This window comes from Castor canadensis, chromosome 5, assembly GCF_047511655.1.
Source record: "Castor canadensis chromosome 5, mCasCan1.hap1v2, whole genome shotgun sequence".
Classification (NCBI taxonomy): Eukaryota; Metazoa; Chordata; class Mammalia; order Rodentia; family Castoridae; genus Castor; species Castor canadensis.
In genome coordinates, this window is record NC_133390.1 from 153318623 (window position 1) to 153331511 (window position 12889).

Sequence of the window (12889 nt, forward strand, 5' to 3'; positions counted from 1 at the left end):
CAGCACCGATGGCTTATGCCTGTAATCCTAGTTACTCAGGAGGCAGAGATCAGCCCAGGCATAGTTCCCAACACCTTTTCTCATAAAAAAATGGCTGGCAGAGTGGCTCAAAAGGTAGAGTGTCCGCCTTGTAAGCATGAGGCCCAGAGTTCAAACCCCAATGCCACCAAAAAAAAAAAAAGTGAAGACTGCAGTTCATTGCATTTATTCAATTCTTTTTCCTCTTTTCCCTCCCCTAATCCTTTCTACATTTTTTCCTGTTAAAACCAGGAAGGAAAAAATTTAATCTGTGGTAATTCAAATAGATATACTGTATCGCAATCCAACCATTGGGACAGGGAAGACAGATATAATCTACATTTTAGGGGCTGGTGGAGTGGCGCAGGTGATAGAGCACCTGCCTGGCAAACATGAAGCCCTAAGTTCAAACCCCAGGACTACCAAAAAAAAAAGATGGTAATGTTTTCTAGCATTTATTAAAGGTTTACTATGTGCTAGGCACTTAACATACGTTATCTTTAATCCTTATAATACACATGCACAGTAAAATATCACTGCTGTTGAACCCATTTACCAGGTAAGGAACTAAGTTTCAGATAGGCTTAAAGTATCCTGTTGAAGTTCACAAAGTATAGCAAGCAATGGCTATAAACCCTAGTCTGTCTAGCTCCTTGAACTAAAATAACTGTAGAGTCTGACAAAGAACATATGAAAGAAACACAAATCCAATCTGATTTGGAGGGGAAAACTTTTAAAGGAAAAAAAAGTAAAAAGAGTGGCAAAACAAATTCTAGACATGGATTCCCCAACTGACACCACATTCAGGACTCTACTATAAAGAAGGGTATTTTTGAGTAGTATTATCCTACAAACATAGACTTTAGTTCCCTTTTTGCCCAGTCTCAAACCTTTGACCAATAAATAACTGTTATCATGAGCCTGTATTTTCAATTCAATAATCTTGGCTTTCTAGTATGGTAAAGCTGTCCTCCTCGAGTGGGTGACACTACAACTCTGGGAAGAAAAATGTGAACAATAAAATGAAGTGTATCAAAGCCATAATACTAATACTTTCAAGTTTAGGATATGTGTTTTTCAAATGCTATGGTAATTCAGAGTCAGCCAATGAAAACCACTGGTCTTTTAAGAATCTGCTTACTACTACATTTGCAGGTTTAATTTCTAAAGATCACAGATTGTTCAATGCTTCAGGAGACTCTGTGTGTTAGGACTGTAACTCTGACCTGTTAGTGTTTGACAGACTGATTTATAAATGTATTTTAAACCTCTCAGGAAATTCAATTTAATGAGTAAGAGGTTTGGAGAAATTTCATGTTAAGTTTAAATTAATAATTTAAAAAGAATGAAAGTTACTGTTCTTATTTCTATATAAAATTACTTTAAGTACAATAACAAGACTAAAGGAAAATTAACCTTTTTAATTGACACTTTAATGAATTCAGTATTAATTTGAAACCTACATAATTTTATTTTATTTATTTATTTTTTCTTTTATTCATATGTGCATACAATGTTTGGGTCATTTCTCCCCCCTTCCCATGTAATTTTAAATAGTCCTTTCCATGCACAAAAAGCCCCTTCTAACATTAAAAAACTGACACATGTAAGTTAACTGCTCTACTAACCACTACTTGCTCTACAAAAGTTCTCTTCAAAGTAGAACCTTTGAAAACTAAACAATTAAGCATAAATGGTTTAAGCAATCCTCCCAGTAACACTAGGGAAACAAAATCCAAGTCACTTATACTGGCACCCAGGGATAGGAAGATCACATCTAACATGCACACGGCCCTGGCTTCCATTCCAGCACAACACACACACACACACACACAACACACACACACACACACACACACACACACAACACACACACACACACACAACACACACACACACACAACACACACACAACACACACACACACACACACCCCCGGCTTCCATTCCAGCACAACACCCACACCCACACACCCACACCCACAGCCACACACACCCTGGCTTCCATTCCAGCACAACACACACACCCACACCCACACACACACACACACACACACACACACCCTGGCTTCCATTCCAGCACAACACACACACACCCACCCACCCACCCACACACACACATACACACCCAGCAAAAACACATCTCAATCTGCTATAACAATCATTTTGACAGAAATTCTCATACCCTCCTTTATTGTTACTTGAAATAGTAAAATAAAATACTCATATCATACAGGCATGCAATATTTCTGAAAGGATTTTCAAGTATTATAGTATCTGTGCATGGCTTTGGAAATAAGTTGGGAGGAGAGAGAATTACCTTTTACTATATATTTTAAATATTATTTGTATATTTTAACATGTATAAGTACTACAAATATGTACATAATTTTTAAATACAAACACTAAGTAAAGCCGGGTACAGGTGACTCATGCCTATAATCCTAGCTAATCAGAAGGCAGAGATCAGGAGGATTGTGGTTCAAAGCCAGCCCAGGCAAATAGTTCTTGAGACCCTATCTTGAAAATACCCAACACAAAAAGAAGGGTTGGGCCAAGTGGTTCAAGTGGCACAGCCTGCCTAGCAAGCATGAAGCCCTGAGTTCAAACCCCAGTACTACAAAAAAAACAAAACAAAACACTAAATAAAACCCATACCAAACCATCTTTTCTTTTTCTTTTTTTTTTTTTTTTTTTTGATTCTCTGAGACAGGGTCTCACTATGTAATTCAGACTGGCCTGGAGCTCACTACGTAGCCCAGGCTGGCCTCAAAACTCACAATCATCCTGCCTCCATCTCCCGAGTGCTGGGATTACAGGCACACACCACCATGGGTGGCCTGTTTTCTCCTTTTCCTTTTTTTGAAATGCTCCACACCTCAACCTAGAAACAACTCACTTCTGATAATCCCTGTCTCTGATAATCCCTACCAGAGGCACTACTGCTAACTAGACATGAACCATGGGAAGAAAAAGGACCTTCTGTGACTTTACCAACTAGTAGCAAGATCCGGGGCCTGGCCCAATATCCCTGGGCTGCTTTGGTTTTGCCTTTTTTGGAGGGTTTTAGACTTGAGGACTTGGGAGGCCCATTCTAGCTAATACCCAAGACTTGGGTGAGAAGGAGAACCACCAGTTAACTGGAAGTCACTGTGAACTCAGGCCCTGGTGACAAAGTGGGTAGACCTAAACAGGAAGTAGAGGTAGAGGTATGGAGAGAAGCAGAGGCACAGGTAGAGCCACTAAGTTAGAGACTGGCCTCACTCCTTGAAAGGCAGGAGAAGCATTCACATCACTGTAAGCACAGAATGGGCACCCACGTAAAAGATGAGGCCTGAGTTATTTTTATAACAGTGGAAATCTTGGAACAATCCCACATTGCTCTAGTAATAGGTTTACGGATGTGTCAATGGAAGACATCCTCCTTAATTGGTAGTATTGATGCATTTACAATACTTATTAAGCCCTTTGTTAGCCAATCTTTGAAAACTAATTGTGGGTTAAGTTTTTTGTCAGTCAGTATTTGACAACTACCTGTACAATTCACAGTAGCTGGATTTCAGCTTCTTTCACAGACACTCCATTTATCACCTAATAATCACCTCTTCCAAAAAGACAAAAATCTGGAACCCTATTGTTTCAACTGCTGAAATCATACTTGTCTACATATCGCCATCCACATCACTGCTCTCCCACCCTAAACCATCATCATTAGTCAAATTTGCTCTTCTCCTTAGTGATGAATCAAACTTTCACACCTTAATAGGTGAACTTCACACCTGTTAGTAAATTAAAGACAGTATCTTCCCAATTTGCCTTTATCTATAAACATGGCACAGGTACTAGTACACACACACACACACACACACACACACACACACACACACAATGTGCATGTACTAAATATTCGTTTCCAAATCAAATAATGATCATGATAATGGCATTGCTATCACAAAATTTTAATGTGAAACTCATTTTAAAAAATATTTTGTGATTTACTACTCAAGAGGGAGAGATTGGAAAGACTGAGATTTGAGGCCAGCCAGGGGAAAAAGTCAGCAAGACCCCATCTCAATCAGTAAGTCAGGAATGGTGGTGTGGGCCTTCCAGCTCCATGGAAGGCCACAGGTTGAGAATGGAGGTCTAAGGATGTCCAGGGGCAAAAACATGAGAAGCTATCTGAAAATAACTAAAGCAAAAAAGGGTTGGAGGCATGGCCCAAGTGATAGAGCACCTGCCTAGTAAGCATAAGGCCCTGATCCAAACTTCAGTACCACCAAAAAAAAAAAAAAAAAAGGCTGCATGATTAAGTATTTCTCATGACTGAAAATTCTCGGGGATTTTTATTATTTGTTTCTTTGTTTTTGCAGTATTGGGGACTGGATTCAGAGCCTTAAACATGCTAGTCAAGTGCTCTACTACTGCGCTATGTCCCCAGCCTGAAAAATTTCATTTAATACTTGTATAGAGCAGTTCAAAGGTCTAATTTCAAGTCAATGTTTGATTTTAATGGCTATCATAACCAAAAAGAAGCATGATCCAAAAGGAAGGAGCACTATGGCTGTGCTCATTAAGTGTGATATTTATTTTTCTACCATCCAATTATAAACACTTTCCTTTAAATTTTGCCAGCAAAAATTTTAAAAATAGTCGGGTACCTGTGACTCACACCTGTAATCCTAGCTACTTGGGAAGCAGAAATCCCGAGAATCATGGTTCTGAGCAAATAGTTCTCAAGCCCTTATCTTGAAAATACACAACACAAAAAAGGGCTGGCAGAGTAGGTCAAGTAGTAGAGTGCCTGCCTAGCAAGTGTGAGGCCCTGAATTGAAACACCAGTACTGTCAAAAAACTAATAATAAATACAAATAAAAAAGATTCCCAGCATTACAAAATTTTAAAAATAAATAAATAAATCTGGCTAGCAAATACCCATGTAATTACTGTTAAAAACTAATTGGAAGATGTTAGTTTTTTAATTTCTAAGAAATGGATATGAATTCCAATAAAACTCTTCAATTGGAGTATTTTTAAAAAAACTTTTATAGCCCTATGCTCCTTTGTATAGCTACAAGTCATTCTATCCCCATTCAATGACATCCTAATAAATCTTTGCTTTCTTCTCCTAAAATAAAAAAGCTTTACCATAGAAATATGAAAGATACACAATAGTAGAGAGAACACTACAAACGAACATTTATGTACCTACTATTCAGCTTTAATAATTACCAGCATATAGCACTTCTTCTCTCATCTATAATCTCCAGCAACTTAACACTCATCATTTCATTCATAAATACTTCAGTACATACCTCTAAAAGAAAGGAGTATTTCTCTTAAAATAAAACAATACTATCATACCCAAAAATTAAATTTATTTAATCTAAAATAACCTAATATGCAAATGGTACTCAAATTACTCCTAATAGTCTCATTAATATCTTTTTCTTGACATTTATTTGAACTGGGTTCATTTGTCCTGTAGTATTTCTCATATTCTGATTTTGCCAATCACATTCTGTAAACTGTTAGATCTAGAAGCTCAGTAAGAGTCAGGTTTGTTAGGAGGGAGCAGGACTATTTCATGAATGATGCTATGGTCTTCCTATTGTATCACACAGATGGAATAAAGGTTTGGTTGTCCCAATTTTAGAGGTGTTATGATTATCAGAAGATTGTCAGTTTTACCTCCCTATTATAAAGTTCCCTAATGATTTTAACAGCTACTGATGATCACCAATGCCTACATTCTTGATTTCATTAATCATCTGGAATTTTTTTTTCCTCCCACCCCATGTCATCCCATTCATAATACAGACCAGGCACAGGGCCTGAGTTTAAGTGTACATGGGGTATATTTACTTTCCCTCCTCTTTATCTATACAATCAGTGTTAAGAACACAGACTGTAGTAAGCACCAGGAGGCTCATCTGGAAATTTTTAAAAGAAATATATTTGCAGATTTTTATCAGGTTATAAAATTATGGTTTTTTTGCAAGGTTTGTTTATTTTGTTAATTTCTTTTCAGTACTGAGGATTGAACCCAGGGCCTTATACATGCTAGGCAAGAACTTTAGCATTCAGCTACATCCAGCCCTTGGTTTTTTTGAGATAAGATCTATGTAGTTCAGACTGGCCTTGAACACCTCAATCCTCCTACCATCACTTTCTGAGTGCTGGGATTGTAGGCATGTACCACCATGCATAGCTTGTTTGCAAGTTTTTTTTGTGTGTAAAATTAGGAGAATTTTTATAGACAGAACACTATAGATAGTCATTAGGGACCTGCAAATAAAAATCACAAGGTAATTCCACTTCACACCCACTAAGATGGCTAAAAGTTAAAAATACAGATAGTAAGTGTTGATAAGGAAAAACAGACACTCTCAGATTGCTGCTGGGATTGTCAAATGGTTCAGTAACTTTGGAAATGGGGCAGTTCCTCAATAAATTAAACAGTTTATCATTTGACTCAGCATTTCTACTCTTAGACATAACCAAGAGGATATGTGGACAAAAACCTAAACATACAACCCACAAATGGGAGAAGTTATTTAAAAACCAAATACCTGATAAGGGACTTATATGTATAATGAATAAAGAACTCAATAATCAGGTGGGGTATGGTAGTAGACATCTGTAATCCCAGCTACGTAGTAGACACAGGTAGAAGGATCACGGTTCTCCTCCTTGCCAGGCCCATCCAGGCCTCAAGACAGTATCTGAAAAATAATCTAAAGCAGAAAGAGCTAGGGGTGTGGCTCAAGTAGAAAAAACAAAGCTCTGAGCTCAAATTCTGTATTGTCAAAAAGACAAAGAATAACGAGTGCAAAGATGTAGAGAAACTGGAACCCATATGCACTGCAGCTGAGAATGTAAAATGGTAAAGTCACTTTTGAAAACAGCTTGGCAGCTCCTCAGAAAGCAAAATAAGAGTTGTTATTATTATTATTATTTTGTGGTGCTGGGATTTGAACTCAAGGCCTTCACCTTGAGCCACTCCATCAGCCCTTTTTTTTGTGAAGGTTTTTTCAATACAGGGTTTCTTGAACTGTTTGCCTGGGATGGCATCAAACTGTGATCCTCCTGATCTCTGCCTCCTGACTAGCTAAGATTACAGGTGTGAGCAACTGGTGCCCAGCTAGAGTTATTATTTAACCCAGCAATTCCCCTCCTAAGCACATACCCAAGGAAAATAAACATATTCACATAAAAATTTGTATATGAATTCATAGCTGTATTATTCAAATATCCAAAAAGTGAAAACAGCCCAAATGTTCATCAGCTAATGTATGGAAAAATAAAATATAGTACATACACGTAATAAAACATTACATTTTTTGTCCATAAAGAAGAGGACGTAAACACAGTAAAACATGAATGAACCCCAAAGGCATCATGCTAACTGAAAGAAGTTAGTTGCAAAAGAGCATGCATTTTATGACTCCATTTATATGAAATACCTAGAAGAGGCAAATCCACAGGAACAGAAAGATTAGTGGTTGCCAAGGGTTGAAGGGAGGGCTAATGGGTATAGGGTTTCTTTTTTTTTTTAATTTTTTTATTATTCATTTGTGCATACAATGCTTGGGTCATTTCTCCCCCCTACCCCCACCCCATCCCTTACCACCCACCCCCTCGATACCCAGCAGAAACTATTTTGCCCTTATCTCTAACTTTGTTGAAGAGAGAGTATAAGGAATAATAGGAAGGAACAAGGGTTTTTGCTAGTTGAGATAAGGATAGCTATACAGGGAGTTTACTCGCATTAATTTCCTGTGCATGTGTGTTACCTTCTAGGTTAATTCTTCTTGAACTAACCTTTTCTCTAGTTCTTGGTCCCCTTCTCCTATTGGCCTCAGTTGCTTTTAAGGTATCTGCTTTAGAACACCACCAACAACAGGTAGTGGCCAGGATGCGGGGAAAAAAGAACCCTCTTACACTGTTGGTCGGAATGTAAACTAGTACAACCACTCTGGAAAAAAATCTGGAGGCTACTTAAAAAGCTAAACATTTATCTACCATTTGATCCAGCAATACCACTCTTGGGGATATACCCAAAAGACTGTGACACAGGTTACTCCAGAGGCACCTGCACACCCATGTTTATTGCAGCACTATTCACAATAGCCAAGTTATGGAAACAGCCAAGATGCTGATTCTACTGACGAATGGATCAAGAAAATGTGGTATCTATACACAATGGAATTTTATGCAGCCATAAAGAAGAATGAAATGTTATCATTCGCTGGTAAATGGATGGAATTGGAGAACATCATTCTGAGTGAGGTTAGCCTGGCTCAAAAAACCAAAAATCGTATGTTCTCCCTCATATGTGGATATTAGATCAAGGGCAAACACAACAAGGGGATTGAACATTGATCACATGATAAAGCGAGAACACACAAGGGAGGTATGAGGATAGGTAAGACACCTCAAAAACTAGAGCGCATTTGTTGCCCTCAATGCAGAGAAACTAAAGCAGATACCTTAAAAGCAACTGAGGCCAATAGGAGAAGGGGACCAAGAACTAGAGAAAAGGTTAGATCAAGAAGAATTAACCTAGAAGGTAACACACATGCACAGGAAATCAATGTGAGTCAACTCCCTGTATAGCTATCCTTATCTCAACTAGCAAAAACCCTTGTTCCTTCCTATTATTGCTTATATTCTCTCTTCAACAAAATTAGAAATAAGGGCAAAATAGTTTATGCTGGGTATTGAGGGGGTGGGGGGGGAGAGGGAGGGGGCGGGGTGGGTGGTAAGGGATGGGGTGGGGGCAGGGGGGAGAAATGACCCAAGCATTGTATGCACATATGAATAATAAATAAATAAATAAAGGTATCTAGTTTCTCTGCATTGAGGGCAACAAACGCTAACTAATTTTTTAGGTGTCTTACCTATCCTCCTATCTCCCTTGTGTGCTCTCGCTTTTATCTTGTGATCAAAGTTCAATCCTCTTGTTGTGTTTGCCCTTGATCTAATGTCTGCATATGAGGAAGAACATATGATTTTTGGTCTTTTGGGCCAGGTTAACCTCAGTCAGAATGATGTTCTCCAATTCCATCCATTTACCAGCAAATGATAACATTTCATTCTTCTTCATGGCTGCATAAAATTCGGGTGTAGGGTTTCTTTTGGGGGGTGATAAAAATGCCCTTAAATTAGGTAATGGTAACTGCCTTCAAAAGTGTCAATGAGTTATATACTTTAAAAATTTTATGGTATATAAACTATCTCAGCAAAACTTATTATTTTAGAAGAAAATGAAAAAAATATTGTTTCCCATAGTTCATTTCTTCCTAAGGAAAAAAAATTACTTTTTCACTCACCATTAAAGTAACTCCCTTACTTAAAGGGACAGGTGGCCATACTTATCACAAAAAGTTGGCTTATTGTTTTTTGTGTTCTGTTTTGTTTTTGTGACAAGAATCTCATTGTACAGCCCAGGCAGACCTGGAACTCTCAATCTCTTGCATCAGTCTCTCGAGTGCTGGGATTACCAGATGTGTGGCACCATGACTAGTAAAAAACTTGGCTTTTTTTTTTTCTTGGTGTGCCAGAATTTGAACTCAGGACTTTGTGCTCGCTAAGCAGGCACTCTACTGATTGAGCCACACTTCCAGCCCCAGCCTCAATTGGCATTTTTGTGTTTTCTTTTGGGCAGCACTGGGATTTGAACTCAGGGCCTCACACTTGCCAGGCAGGCACTCTACTGCTTGAGCCTCTCCATCAGCCCGGTGGGCATTTTTTTTTTCAAAGACAAATGAAGACAGAGTCTCACGCCTGTAATCCTAGCTACTCAGGAGGATCATTGTTCAAAGTCGGCCCAGGCAAACAGTTCTACAAAACCCTATCTCGAAAAACCCTCCACAAAAAAATAAGAGCTGGTGGAATGGCTCAAGGAAGGCCCTGAGTTCAAGCCCCAGTACCACAAAAAAGAAAAAAGAAAAAAAGAAAAATGTGTAAGTCATCAACAATTCTACCACAAGATAATGAATGTGCTCTTAAGTCAATCATTCACAATTAAGAATATGTCTTCTCCAATACAACTTTTTTCTAGTAGCTCACAAAAATGGTTCTCTTTGAATTTAATTATTAAAAAAGACCCCAGGCACTGTTGGCTCATACATGTAACCCTAGTTACACAGGAGGCAAAGATCAGGTTTGAAGCCAATCCCAGGCAAATAGTCCAGGAGACCCTATTTCGAGAATACACAACACAAAAAAGGGCTCGTATAGTGGCTCAAGCAGTACAGTGCCTGCCTAGCAAAGCTGAGGCCCTGAGTTCAAATTCTAGCACCACCAAAAATAAATGCAGCTGGGTGTAGTGCTGCATGCCTATACATTCCAGCATGTGTAGGAGGCAGGAGAATAGAGTTGGATGCCAGCCTGGGTTAGAGATCCTTTTGGGGCGGGGGAAAGAGAAAGAAATATTAAGGCTAGAAGTTACTTGACTTTTTTTCTATTTAGTGCTATGTTCAAACCCAGGGTCTCATGCATGTTAAGCAACCACTTTCCTCTGAGCTAACCACCCAATCCTGGATGCTTATAATTGTGTAACAAACCTCCTACACTACAAAAATATTTGATTGGGTGACTGACTGATGTGGTCTTGCTATGTTGCCAAGGCTAGTTAGGATCCTTCTGCCAGAATATTTGGGGTTAGAGGTACATGCTACAATACCTGACTATGTTCTAATATCAACTGTTTTCCTATTCAGCAATGTTTTCCATGCATCTTCCAACAATATTTGCTGACAAAGGAATGCATTTTGCTTTCTTGATATAGTATTTTCTATGTGCTTTGGGGTTTTTGTTTTGTTTATCTTTGTGGTACTAGAATTTGAATTCAGGGCCTCACTCTTGACAGGCATACCCTCTACTGCTTGAACCATTATGCCAGCCCTTTTTTGTGTTAGGCATTTTCAAGTTATCTTTAAACTGTGATCCTCCTGATCTCTGCCTCCTGAGCAGCTAGGATAGAATTACAGAAGTGAGCCACCAGCGGCTGGCTCTACTTATTTTTTATCGTCTTTTTGTTTAAGCAGGCCTGGAGGTTAGGGGATGAACCTGCCAGTGGTATATGACTTTTTGTCTTTTGTAAGAGCCAGAAACCTCAAACTACAAATTTTTATCATTAACATTACTAAAAATATGTAAAGCATTTGATCGAATACCTATAACTTTAAACATCATCCAAAAAAAGCAGGGGTTGGATGTGTGGGTCAGTGGCAGAACACTTGTCTACCATTCACAAAGCCCTGGGTTTAATCCCCAACCCTAGGAGTTTAAAAAAAAAAAAAGAAAAAGAAAGGTAGAAATTCTCTTTATGTTCCAGATTCTTAGTTTTCTAATTTCTTGGTACTACTGATAGCCAGCCCCTTATTTTATGATCTCAAGGTTGTACATATTCTTAAAACAAGATTTCTGTTAATAACAAAGAATACAGATACATATATGTATATATACATATATACACACATATTACTTTTATTTTTGGTGGGATAAGATTTGAATTCAGGGCTTCACACTTGCAAAGCAGGCACTCTACTTCTTGAGCCACACCTCTAGTCCATTTTGCTCTGGTTAGTTTGGAGATGGAGTCTTGTGAGCTATTTGCCCTGGCTGGCCTTGACCCTCAATTCTCCCAATCTCAGCCTCCCAAGTAGCTAAGCTTACAGGTGTGAGGCACCAACACCCAGGTAGATCTATATTTTATATAAGCTTGATACATTCCATTTTAATGAGAACTGATTTAATAGCTCACCCATAGTTCAAAATAGAAGTAGGGTAAGTGTCCACTCTGCCATCTTGTATGTTTGCTTCTGCATTGTAAGTATTTTCTTCAATCGCTGCTTTCCCTGCAGGTCCATTTTAAAAAGCTCAGTTTAGTGAAAACTGGATAATGTAAACTATTAATAACATGTTACAATCCACTGAATGGATGAATATGGCTCAGCTCACTGCAGAATTACCTTTCTTCCTTCAGGAAACTCAAAATTCCATACTTACCATATTAACACTGTGTGACCTACACACCCAAGAAGATGCTAGTGACAATCCCTAAATAAATGTTTTATCCTATTTTTAAAAATAAAAACAACAAAAAGTTCTAAATTTTCTTACAGCACTCTGATGAAATCATCTTTTCTACCTCATTGTGAAAACTACTGCTCTAGAATGAGACCACAGTGAACTTTTACAATTGCAAATCACTTTTCTGCTTAAAATCCTTCAATGGCTTAGCTCTATCTTCAAAACAAAATCCATATAGGACCCTTGACTCTGTCCTCTGCCTCTTTCCAGTGTAGTGGTTCTCAACCCTGACTTCACATTACTATCACCCAGGGAATTAAAATACATATAAACATTCTCAGGTCCTACCCAAGACCAATTAAATAAAAATGCACCAGGGCAAGGCACTTGCATCCCAGGTGAATCTAAAAGGCAGCCAAGACAGAGAATTATGACTATGAAGTCACAACAAGCCACCTGCCACTTCCTGCTCGCCATGGTCCCCAGCTTCAGGTGCTTACTAAGCACTCAATTAGGGCTTGCTCTGCCAAGTGTGATCCACCCATCAGCAGCATCTGCCTCACCCAGGAGGTGGTTAGTAATGCAGAATCCCAAGTCCCACGCCAGACCTACTAAATCAGGACTTGGCATTTTAACAAGTCTGAGATGGTTCATGTGCACATTCAAGTTACAGAAGCACTGCCCTGAGCTACCAAATCCCTTCCCAGCTCAGGGCCTTTGCAAATGTTGTTTAGTGGCTGACCTCTGGCATTCCCAAGACTCGCAACTCTTCTACTTTGATATCCATCACATCTGTAATTACCATAAGGAGGTTAATGTCTCTCTACTGCACT

General features: G+C 38.7%; 1 protein-coding gene and 1 non-coding gene across 5 annotated transcripts in view; both read right to left on the reverse strand.

Annotated features, from left to right (window-relative positions):
- Ptpra (protein tyrosine phosphatase receptor type A) overlaps nt 1–12889 on the reverse strand; it is a 142809-nt gene that overhangs the window by 124531 nt on the left and 5389 nt on the right. Inside the window, exon 1 of one of the 4 annotated variants that reach the window (XM_074074454.1) lies at nt 11788–11838. The exons of the other annotated variants lie outside the window; for them this stretch is intronic. The gene's annotated coding sequence lies outside the window, so the exon portion shown is untranslated. Of the gene's footprint in view, nt 1–11787; nt 11839–12889 lie in introns of those variants that run through there. 4 annotated transcript variants of the gene reach the window in all.
- On the reverse strand, nt 5810–5944 carry LOC141423745 (small nucleolar RNA SNORA51). The gene has a single exon (XR_012448564.1). It is a non-coding gene; the product is annotated as a small nucleolar RNA SNORA51 (small nucleolar RNA).